General features: G+C 31.0%; 1 protein-coding gene across 1 annotated transcript in view; it reads right to left on the bottom strand.

The window, feature by feature from the left end:
• LOC107165315 (Superoxide dismutase 3) overlaps positions 1-9,727 on the bottom strand; it is an 83,797-nt gene extending 74,070 nt beyond the window's left edge. The window contains exon 1 of the mRNA XM_089229921.1: positions 9,594-9,727. The gene's annotated coding sequence lies outside the window, so the exon portion shown is untranslated. The remainder of the gene's footprint in view (positions 1-9,593) is intronic.
• Positions 9,728-11,391: the final 1,664 nt, after the last annotated feature.

The raw sequence follows: 11,391 nt of genomic DNA on the forward strand, positions 1-11,391 counted from the left end.
TAAATGATTATTTTATAATGAGACGCGATTGCGGCGAGTACTGTGGAAAGCGAAATAATTCCACGAACTTGTGGTGTTTACGTTATGTTATGAAATTAAACACACTGCTGCAGTAGCCTCACTGCCTCAGGGGTTTAAGGTTTAATGTAGTATTCGGGCAATGTACTGCGCGTTAACGGATTTTGAGGTTATCGAAATAAGAAATTTGTAATTTTTGCAAATGTCCTTCAGCTGATCAGACTTGATTCATACTCTCACAGATAACATAAAATATGCAGATTTTTTTTTATCTGATACGAAACTAGGACTACAACATCGTATATTATGATTTATGACAACTGTAGCCGCTGCAGTCACTTGTATAACTAAACTTAACATTTTTAGAATATTCGTGTGGTGGTTCATAGTATACAATATTTATCATATTATTATATTTGCATATTGGCAAATAAATGGTTATAAAAAATAGTCAACCGCTTGTGCCAGCGCAATATCGACACAAAGCTCTATGTGTAGTGTCACGCGACACAGTAGGTACACACAATAAACAATTATTGATTAATCGATCAAAACAAAACCATTTCTTATTATAGGTCTCCACAAACCACTTATAATTCTAAAAGCTATACATTATTAAAATAAAAATTATTATGACGTAAGTATTCAAATCCTCGTTTACGTTTATTGTTGAAGTTATAAATGCAATAACTGCTTATAGGCATATAATATAATATGTATGTAGACCATTTATTTTTTATTACAATTTTTCGTGTATGAAAAATTACTTATTACAGTACGCGATACTGAAAAAGTAAAAATAAAACCTTGTTATTTTCCGTCAAAGCGTGCGGAAATCAGAAGATATATTTATACACCACGTATATAGTCGTATTTAATAATATCTACACGCCGCAGACGTCGTGAAAGAAAAAAATGTAATTTAACTCGTTTCGTCCTTTCCGGTCGTAATATTATCATCGCGCCCGCAGTAAGTCGTTTTCCTCCCCGTGTACCCCATAGCTAACCTGGAGTATATATATATATATATATATATATATATACAGGGTGGACCTCGTGAATTCTCGCGTCAGTTTTATCGCTACGACGGCGAAACACAGTAGTCTATTCTGTACACTGTATGCGAGTGTGTGTGTTTCTTTCATCGCATGCACATATTAAAGTCATCGCGGCGGTTCATATAGTGATAAACGCGTTGCAGCAAGTCCCGGGGTGAAGCCCCTACGCAAATACTTGAGGTGTCGATATTGGAGGGTGTGTATGTGGAAAGGTCGATGAGATAACTCTGGCGAGACAAACCGCTGCAGCGAGTCTATAAACACCACCGATTTCGCGTCGCAATTCATCACGACGACCTATCTATATACAAATACGTCTGATTTAACGAAAACTCCAATTAAACACCTACCCCCCACCCCTGCAGCACACCATAGCTGCTCCAAATACATATACGAGCGTATATAATTACCAACCGACGCGATGCCTAAGCCTCGATAACGAAAGCCCCATAAGCTATTCACGAGCACGTCGCGTAGTGGTCCTACTTGATTTTGCAGCTGAAACAGCTTGGGGGAGGGGGTGACTCTTCGTGTAGAATATATGGATGGGGGTTATGGGCTGACGCGTTTTTTCGTTTAGGCTTGACACTGGAAATCACGGTGGTCGGTTCACCACATGCAGATTATAGGTAAATTAAGTGTAATAAAGATTTATATATATATATATATATATATATATATATATAATATGCATAAGTGCGTGCGTGCGTGTACGTGTGTGTGTATTAATTTCCACCCGAATATTTGAAGGATAACTGAGCAGTGTTCACGTGCGATGTCCGATTTTATTAAATCCTACAAATCAGCTCGCATCGCACTTGATTTGGCGGTCGCGGCTACCATCGCAATACACATTTAAACGATTATAACTTATAATAGATAACTCCGTCAAAACACGTTAAATACAACAATACATTGAAAATATCGTTTTCGTCAAACGGCGTGTTGCAGGAAAAAAAATAATGGCAACAAAATGAAACCGATCGGACTGCTGCAAAGTCGGGGCGTCGACTTGGCGTACGTGTTTCTCCTATATAGTCCTGTATAATAATGTATACGCTCCATCGGCTTCACGTATCTGCAGACGACCGCGAGGAATGAGGATCGATGACGTGCGCTTCCTGTCTACGACTCGCATATAATATATTATGGTAGGTACAATATGTACATATTTCGCGGTCGGTGTCGTTAAAAGTAACCACCAACCCTTTTTGAGTTTACAGCGCACGTGTGATAGGTATATAATATATATTATAGTATCATAAGTGCGTACTCGTATATTGGGATTTATATTCTAAACTTGCATTATCGTGTAAAAAACTGTTTTTTTTTTTTAAATTCAATATATATAAGATAGATAGTGAGAAAAACTCATCTCATCCCATGCGGTTTCCAACAGTTAAGACACTCCGTAGTATCACACGTCTATATCATCTAAAAAAACAGCCAAACGTGGAACGGCTATATTGTATTCGTATATCTAATACCATTATTATATTGTATACCGATTAAATAATTATTTAAGCCGATTTTTCAGACAGTAAAGCAATAAAAATAAATTTGGACGGAAATTAATGTTAGCGAAAAATAACTAATGAATATATATCTTGTTTTGTAATTAATATAAGATTGTCAACAAAAAAAAACACAATTTTCTCCGAAGTATTTTTGAGTTTAAAATATTAATCAGTCTAACTTTTAAATCATTATAATAATAATATAAATATATAACGTATTATCCATATTTTTTACACTTTGATACGCTGAAATTATCTTTTATGGGAAACTATATAATTTGAAGTCATATTAGACATCGGTAATTGCATTCACTTATTTTCCACAGTAGATTAAAATTAAAATGAGTAGACTAAAATCATTATAAGTGAAGGTATATACATAAATAATAAATATAGTATTTATTTTATATAATATAACACTAAAACTCAGTTTGATATAACCAACACGAAACTATAACCTACAACAATTTATCACCTTAGAGCAAAACTTAAGTACCTAAGCTACTCGTGTTAAAAAAAATCTTAATAGTTTTATTTTAGGTATAGGTATAATAAAAAAAAACCTAATACTTTGATCTTTGTTTTAATTTCAGATTTCAGTTTAATGATTTAATACATCTAACGAAACTACATAACAACACACAATCTGTTTGATGACAAATTATTGTAATTAAATTCATCGGAACTTTCTTATTTTCCATTTTAGTGTCCCTATATATTCACATTACCTACAACTAGGTAGGTATATATCTATATAAAATAAATCTATCAGTCGAGGACGGCGGACTCTCTTAAAAATAATCTGTTGTGATTTATATAGTCTGTTAGACCAATCACGGTGATGGGTATAATAACCTTCATTTCCACAAACTGTTTAAAAACCTCTAGACCCTAGTCATAAAATTTTATTAATATTATGATACTTCAAAAAATAAAAAGTTTGTTTGTAAATACGTCCCAAGTTTTTAATTTTTATTTCTTAGTTAATTAATATTAATTATCTGCAGGTGTTATGTGCACCTAGCACCTAAGTGCAAGTTCGTATAATATGATAAAGATATAATATACGGGAGATTTAACTATAGGTAGATTTTTAATTATCCGTGGATGGTGTCGACATCGTAATATACGCAGTCGTTATGTCGTATTATATAAAACAAATTGCGAACTTGATTTAAAAAATATATATCAGGTAAAAATAATATTGACCTTTGGTTTTCATTGTAAGGACGACCGGATCGTCACGAAATTAGAACAAAATCAACGGTTTAAACTTTTCAAGGTATACAATATTATTTATTTTAACTGCCGCGTGCCGAGGGCTATATTTTCAGTTACCTTGTGCGTCTTTCACTTATAGGTATAACCGTGAAAATTTAACCAATACAAATTTTGGTCACAACCATATCGATTCAATATTAAAAGGTTTAAACGACAAAATACAATTAAAATTCTCTACCGTGGCTATTGTTGATATCTAACCCAATATTACAGCGAAATTTCAATAATATCATATTAAACTATATCCTTTCGATTTTATTCACCAAAGTTTAAAACCTTCGCTTTATTACTGAATTTCAAATGCATTTTAGTATAATATAATTATTCAATTATATCAATATTTAAGATAATCATAATCATTCTATGAAACACAACCCTTTATCGTAACATTCTACGACCGAGATTGGTACCTATATAGGCATAATATTATGCAGCCACAATCAACTCGTGATAAAATCAATTTCAAGGAGTCGAGAAAAAAGTTCGTTGCGTGGAAATTTGTTTATGTCAATACCCTAAACCCAATAATCTTCATGAAAAAAAAACGAGATTTAAGGAACATTGTAAATCTGCAACACTCATTACAAATTTGATATTCGCTATTGTCTAGTAAGTAGTAGGTAACATAAATAATATTTTATCATGCAAGCAATATAGGGCATAGGTATAAAATAAACGTAAAAGTTAGTAAAGGTAATTTTTTGAAATGCATTTTTTTATTCACGTTTAGAGGGTTTTCTTGGCGTGTCGCAGTGCAGATGAGTGATCGGAATAGATTATATTACATGGGTAGTAGGACGATGGTGATGATGGTGAAGAGATGTAGCAGGGCTGTTGTATGGATAGCGTGTTGATGATGGCAGTCGGTGGTGTGCACCACATTATGTGGTCATTGGTCATCGTGTCCCAAAGGTCCATAAGGACGCGGACTATATACATATGTATATAACGACATTATATAATAATATATTATGCTATAATGCATGGCCGCTGCGGTTCAGACTATTATGAATCGGTACGACGTACAAAAACACATTAAGACCCACCCACCCCGTATTGTTACACTGGGCTGGCGTTGCTTAAACATCATTACTCGGGAATAGGTATATTATTGCACACATTGAAATGCGGCTAACCCACGCATACGGTAAATATATTACATACACGTTGGACACGTTACACAATAGCGTGACTGGGTGAGCACACCTGTTATTCGCAGGATTTCCACAATCGGCGGTTGTCGTACTATCTCGGAGGTATATATCGACGATTCGGGGTGTTTGTTTTCACTCCAGCACACACGCGAAATCGCATTGTTAAAACAATATTATTTTTGGCTTCCTCCGTTGACCTGATTACTTTCCGATCGTCAAATCACATTTCCCTCGAACTATGTTCGCAGGTAGAATAACTATATATATATATAATAATAATATATACGTAGGAAGGTATCTAGATGCGTTTCGACACATTAAGTTCAAGACGGTAAAGAACAAATTTTTAGTATGATATACATAGTAATATAGTATTATATTATTACATGTATACCTACGCACAGCATAAATTAAATATAACGATACTGGTCGGTTTAAAAGTGACAAATATAAAGGTCAGAAACGACTAAACAAAATGTCGTAATTTTACAGTCCCGTAGTATAGAGATCCGCGTATAACCATAATTGTGCTCGTACAACAATGTATGTGAGTAAAATGTATGGTTACCACGACTAAAACTAACGATGGCCATTTATACCGTCGTGTTTTAGTAGGTACCTATATCGGGGAGGTTGGTGGTAAAAGACAATAAGACATGTATAACGTACGATATTTACCTAAATGGCAATAAAGTAAATCAAATATTATGTTCGATAAACACCAGAAAAATATTACAATGACGTGTGTGATCCGGAAAAAATCCAAATGATTAACGATGTCAGAGATTTTCATCGTCAAGGCATAATAGGTATATGAACATTTTATTTATTGCCAACTAATTATTAAACAATGGTTATATTTCACGCAAATTATTTATCAAGTGTGCGTGTCAATAATATTCGGCAAATCGGATAATTTCACGATTTTTACTTTTCCTGCTTATTATGATGTCGTCACGGACCATTTATTTCTACCTTATTATATATTATTATATGTACTTATAATATACGGAGAATATATATACAGTGCCGGCCCAAGATACGGGTGAACCCAGCAGTTGCCCGGGACGCTACTTTTTAGAGGTGCTTTTAATATACAAATAATTATCTATGACAGAATATTCTGTTATATATTTTTTTTTTATAGATTTTATTCCAGTTTCTAGTTTTTATTATTATATTACAAATAATTTAAAAATAATATACAATGATATATAATCATTAACTCGGGAAAACCAAAAAAGTGTGTGTTACAGCCGATACGTCAATAAATTGTATCCAAATAAGTGTTATAATACAATAAATGTATTATGGAGCATTTGATTAAGGGCGCTTTTCAAAAAATTGACCGGGGCGTCAAAATAGCTTGGGCCGGCCCCGTATATATACTCTTATATTTTACATTCACTCGGGATATTAAATAGTAGGTATTACTATCTAAACATAAAAGCTTACCAGTTCTAACTTAATATCGTCGAAGCTAAATCTGATGACTGTACGTACGTACAGCCGTCTAGACTTACCGTCGAGAGAATTGTGACGAGTAAAATCTTTAAACGCATCAGACGACATCGTCCGTCTTACGACTATACGTCTACTATTAAATATTATTCATCGGATTATTTATTGTCATCGCGCATTGTGTTATCATTATAGTTATCGAATGCAGTGTACAAGGCAACAAAAAGAGCATATCGCACGGAATATAATACCCGTTTGTACTTTGTTAGTACCTATATACAATAATATATATACATATATATAGGTAGGTATACAATACGATGGTAATATAGAGCCTATAGAGGAGACGCCCACGCCATTGCAATCGCTTCGACTATACCACGGTGGAGGTACCTATCACTACTGCAATGGGAAATGATATTGAAACATTGATTTTCCGTAGATAATTACGTATGCAGACCGAGTATTGGATCCAAATCCCGAAGTGACAATTGACACGTACGAAGACTGATGATTTCGGTATAGATATTTATGAAACCGATGACTGTGTCCATGCCTATTATGAAAATAATAAGGAAGGGACGACCGAAACCGTACATGGGTAGGTACGTGTGTACACGAATGTTTATCCTACGGATATGAAATTTAAACCTATACGCGCAAATGCGCAATAGTAGTTATTACTATGCATATAATAATAATAGTATGTAATACGCGTATTGGTTCCGCGTCTGTAATGAGGGTCGTTAAACTTGTATTATTTAGGATTTTTTTTTCCAATAAACAGTACGACGTGTATTGTGTCCGACGGGGTTTGATAAGGAAACAAAATATTTTGCTCTGCTTACACCGAGCAGGTAGAAAGAATATTTTTATTGTCTTTCAAAACACTAAAGTTTACTCGAGTAAAAAAAAGGCAAACATTTTTTAAACTGTTCGTATTTTCTAGTTACCGCAAACCTTAATATTTTCCTCCACGTTCAAAACGGGTTTTCATAAATAAATAAGGCACATACATTTAATAAACTACGATGAGTTATTGTTTTTTCACAAGAGTAGATCTCAGCGCTTTTATAAATATTAGAATATTCGTTTTGTTTAATATTACATAACAATGGTTTTTCGATTATCCAACTGCAGATTTATGATAAAATATCTCATATCGCAGTGTTAAAATTAATATTTACATTTTCAAAACAAATATATTGGTTTCGCAATATTTATATACATTGATTTTTTATTCAACATCTATTTAATATTGTTATTAATATCTATTTAGAGATATCATAAATATTACAAGGACACAAAATGATGTAGACACATTAAAACTTAATTTTGATGTAATAAATGCCTATGGTATGTGTAAATTATAAAATAACTTCCTATCTAACTTGTACTAAAAACAATTTTGCTTTGATTTTTAATCTTTATGGACTTAAAATAAAAACCTTTAAAAGTATCATCGTGTGAATTTTAAAATGTGTATAAAAAAATTATAAAAAATATCAATACTAATAAAATAAACTATTCTGAACAAAATTAATTTTATATTTTCCTAGGTAGTACTATAAAAACATGAATAAAAAACAATTGAAGTACCTACCTACAAAAATTAAAAAATTAATTTCTATCAAAACATAGAACACATTGTATAATATCACTAATATTAGGTAAATAATATATTATTGTTATTAACTAACTGTATCGTTTAAAGTAGAACCTTGTGTAAGTAACTACATACTATAAATAAAATTAGTCTAAGTGGTGAAAACTGAAAAGTTTCAAGTCCTTACGATCAATGTTTTTTATTTTTATTTTTCTAATTAAATCAAAACAACTGAAATGCTTACTTTTGTTTAAATATCAAATATCAAAATATAAATTGCATAGCTTATCATAAAGGAACCATGCCTATTTTTAAATTTCTATAAGACTATAAATACAATATGTATATAAAAAAATCTTGTTTTACATTTTCAAGCGTTTTAACCGATTATACAATTTCTTAGAAATTTTTAGAAAAAATAACTTGAAAAGCTTTTGATGAATATATATGATAATTTAATTAATAGTAGCGGAATGTTTGAATTGTAGGATCACTATTTTATGGTTTATAACAAAATAACAAAATAATAAAATCGTCTACTTCAATGTCAAATTTAAACTTTCGTCGTTAAAAATATTTGTGGTTTTAAACTTTCAAGTATATTCTATTTCATTTTCAATCTTCAGATATGAAAATTTAATTATACGAATTGTTAACTGCGAAATAATTTAAACATTTTTGTGGTTTTCACAAATTAAGTCAGAATCTGAACTTTTAAATGCATATAGAAAATTATTACTATGAGTTATAATTTGATTTCTATAACCTTTAATTGCCGTCATAGCACTTTCTTTCGTTAATATTTAAAAATTGTTTACTAAAAATAAAAATATTACCATTCGTAAATTGAAAAAAAACATCCGTAAAATAAATAAACATTTTGAAAATTATTATACGTCAAGATATCACAAACAAAAATGAAGTGAAAGTTTTAAGTTTCTATGATTATTCATTTTTGAATTACAAAAAAAAAAAAAAAATTAAAATTGATTTTGTCAAAAATGTGTCAAAAAATAATTATTAAAACAATTGCGTTTTTCCTAATCATTTTGATCAAGTATAGCTTACTGTCAATAACCATTCTCAATTTTTAAAGCTCTTAAAGGTAATAATGGTCACGAAAAAAAAACAACAAAAAACGTGCATCATTATGTAAAACCGTGGATCGGTACATTCATCGCTCCACTACGCTTAGAATCTCAAAGAAAATCGGATATTCGATGGATTTTAAATTTGAACCAAACGATTATAATACTTTTGTTTTTTTCGAAGGCAGATGGATTCTAAAAATAGTGCTATGAAACTTAATATTGATATCTAACTGCAGTTATACTAAGAATTTTTTCAAATAGAATTTACGACTTTTTAAAAATTCATGTAGTCGCCTAGTATAAAAAATTATTTTATTTATATGATTATCATATAAATATTAATTTTTTTTTTTAAATATTATTTAAGTAATGGTTTTTTCTAATGGAAAAATTATTTATTTATTTACCTTTATTTATATTCTGGACACTGAATACGATGAAGTACGAGTATTTCTAAAGGACGGAGTGAACGAATGTGTATGCGACCGCGTCAAAACGAATACTACTGTCTACTGGCCATGTGTTTCCGCCGAAGCCGTTGTCGGCCAGAACTAAAAAAAAACATCGCATGCGCTTGTATCGATAGTGGCAACTATAGCAACCAACAATCGAGCGATGTTTACATAATAACTCGATGTGTACATGGGAATATAACTATTTATTATTAGATTTTTATAGTTTATTCAGCTTAAAAAAATAATTAAATTTACCAATTACCTGTTTTAAAAAAAAAGGTTTTTATTTTATAATTTAGTATAAGGTATAGTTGAATTAAAATAGCTTTTATTAAAAATTAATTTAATTTAATGTAAACTAAAGTATAAATTTGGATACCTATATCTATACACTGTACAGCTTCATTAGGCATGTGGTTGCTATTTTTAAATACTTTCATTTTTTGTCACATAATCTATACTTGTGAATTGTGAAACGTGAAGAGTTGTAACTTGTAACAGTATAATATTATCATCTATAATTATTAAATATTACATATTGGCCAATATAAGGTTAATGATATTATACATATAATATTAAAATGTTTTAATTTGATTTAAAGATTAAAATATCAAAAAAAAAACAAAAAACAAAAAACAATTATTTTATAGAATATATTAAATACATCGTACATGTACTTATATTATTATTATTTTACCTATATAGAACATGTCGTACACTTTTACACTTTAATGAAGTCATTAGTAATATAATAATAATTGATTAGAATGTACCTACTATTATACAATTAAAACTACGCTTATTATCGAATGTCAACAACCAACTTATTTAATGAGAACTAATAAGTATGTACCTACATTCAGTTTAAAATATATTACAAGTAATCTTTTGTTTATAAAAAAACTTAATTTAATCATTCTTAAATTAAATTCTTACAATTGTAAACGATAACTAATAAGACGATAACACGCAGACATTATATACATTATATAGCGTAATAATTATGCTATATTATAATTTGTATCGCGAATTAGGGTCAATTTTTGACAGATCTGCATTTTTACAAAGTCCAAAATTGTTTTACTGATTATTAATTTAAAGAATTTATAGTAACTATAGACTTTTAGCGTATGGTGTATGTTATTAAAAGAATTTAAAAACGGACTTTTATTCAGACTTACGTGTTTTCTTTCTGCAAATAGCACAATAGAGATGTGCACGGTATGTCTTGTGTTGTGCTTACTATACCAATAACGTGTAAGGTATCTTATAAATATTTTCACATTTTGGAGTTCGTACCATATTAACGTAAGAATCGAGACTCAATTGGCGAACCCTCAAAACGTGATAAGTACATTATATAATATCTTAAATATTAGAAGCTCGCTAGCGTCAATGGTTAATAAATAATAGGTAATATACTCCAGATCTTCAGAGTGCTCTAAAACTGTGCAAGTATTCGCCGATGAATCACTACAGAACAGTGGAATCACTGCACACGATGAGATATGAAAGTACGCGTGGCTTGCACGAATCCAACATGGTCAGGATGGGAGATTACAAATTCAGAGAGTCTATGGCGAATGCCGAATACACATTTACCTACATAGAAACTGTTAATAAGCTTCTATGTCATGCACACGTCAACGTCGCGTCACCAGCTGATGGCCGAGATACCATGCGCTACCATCATAAATACCTACCTATCCCTGTGATATTTTTTGTTTGTTGAACACATCGTATATATAT

The sequence above is a fragment of the Diuraphis noxia genome, unplaced genomic scaffold (genome assembly GCF_037042655.1).
Source record: "Diuraphis noxia isolate RWA-SAM2 unplaced genomic scaffold, SU_Dnox_SAM2 contig0005, whole genome shotgun sequence".
Classification (NCBI taxonomy): Eukaryota; Metazoa; Arthropoda; class Insecta; order Hemiptera; family Aphididae; genus Diuraphis; species Diuraphis noxia.